The following is a 1385-nucleotide window of genomic DNA, read 5'->3' as shown; positions in this document are numbered from 1 at the left end:
TCAAGGACAAGTCTTTGACTTAAATCTATAAAATGAAGTGTTGCTAAGTTGGGTGGGGAGAGAAGCTTTACCTCTAAAGAGCTGCATACAAAGAAAATGCAAATGTACATCAAAATATTCACGTTTATTTATTTATTTATTTATTTATTTATTTATTTATTTATTGTTAATCCTCTCCCAGGGATATTTTCCCACTGATTTTTAGAGAGAGTGGACTGGAGGGGGAGAAACAGAGAGAGAGAAACATCGATGTGAGAGAATGGTTGCCTCCCACAGTTCTGACCAGGGCTGGGGATTGAGCCTGACACCAAGGTATGTGCCCTTGATTGGAATCAAACTCGGGACCCATTCAGTCCGCAGGCTGATGCTCCAAACCGGCTAGGGCAAGTTTACTTGAACTAATAGGAATATTTCAAAAATATTAACCAGAAAGAACATTAATGATTTGCTTTACCAACCAAACACAAGTTTAGTATGAAATACACTCACTTATCAGATCTTTTTACTCATATAGTTCAGCAGCTAGACATGACCTCTTCACCAGATGAAACAAATTGGATTTATAAGAGTCTGCACTCCGATAGGACGCCTGTGAGACCACAAAGGTTGTTTTGCTTCTGCTCCTTAATGTAGCCTGTACTTAGGCAATCAAACATCTGGGGGAAATAATTCAACTTCACAACAGTCTTCATGCTTTTCAGTCTTGTAACAACAAAATGTACTCCTGATATAATAGATACACCATGTAACTATATTGTACTAAGTCATTTAGAAATATTTTTCAAGGAATAAAGCACTCATTGCTTTGTGAAAAACTCGCTGAGCTAAGAGGCCGTTGGAATGATTAACTGCTCACTGAAAACAGCCAGATGACCACATGCATCAGCATGTTACATAACTGCAGCTCATGCCTCCTTTCTGAACACACGCGTATGAGAGCTCTGTGGTCTGAGTCCACAAAACATTCATCAAAATATGCAAGTTACCAGGACCATTTGAGAAAAATAGCTTAAAGTTAGTAAATCATGTTTTTGCTTAAACTGTTTAGCTTGCTATGAAGAATGATCAAAGTATTGCAATGAATTCAACTTTTATTTCACTTTCCTGATATAATCACTAAGACTCATCCTATTCTTGTATAATATTAGGTGGCATTCTATTTTGAATGAAATCCTTAATTACAATGATAAGGGTGAGACTATTTAAAACATAACAGAGAATTTTACTTCTTACATCAGATTTTTAAAATAAGAATGGCTTATAATTTGAAATTTAGAGTATGTTCTCTTTGGAATTGGAGATTTCTGGAGGATTGGCCAAATTCTGATTAGCTCCTCTAAACTTTAATTTTTTTTTTTTACCTGTGGTGTTCCAAAAAAGAAAAC

The 1385-nt window shown here is 35.7% G+C and overlaps 1 protein-coding gene across 1 annotated transcript in view; it reads right to left on the bottom strand.

Moving 5' to 3' along the window:
- JHY (junctional cadherin complex regulator) overlaps nucleotides 1–1385 on the bottom strand; it is a 94563-nt gene that overhangs the window by 30590 nt on the left and 62588 nt on the right.

This window comes from Myotis lucifugus, unplaced genomic scaffold (genome assembly GCF_000147115.1).
Source record: "Myotis lucifugus unplaced genomic scaffold, Myoluc2.0 scaffold_642, whole genome shotgun sequence".
Lineage (NCBI taxonomy): Eukaryota > Metazoa > Chordata > Mammalia > Chiroptera > Vespertilionidae > Myotis > Myotis lucifugus.
The sequence above is the reverse complement of the archived record's forward strand: the minus strand, read 5'-3'. Positions and strand labels throughout refer to the sequence as shown.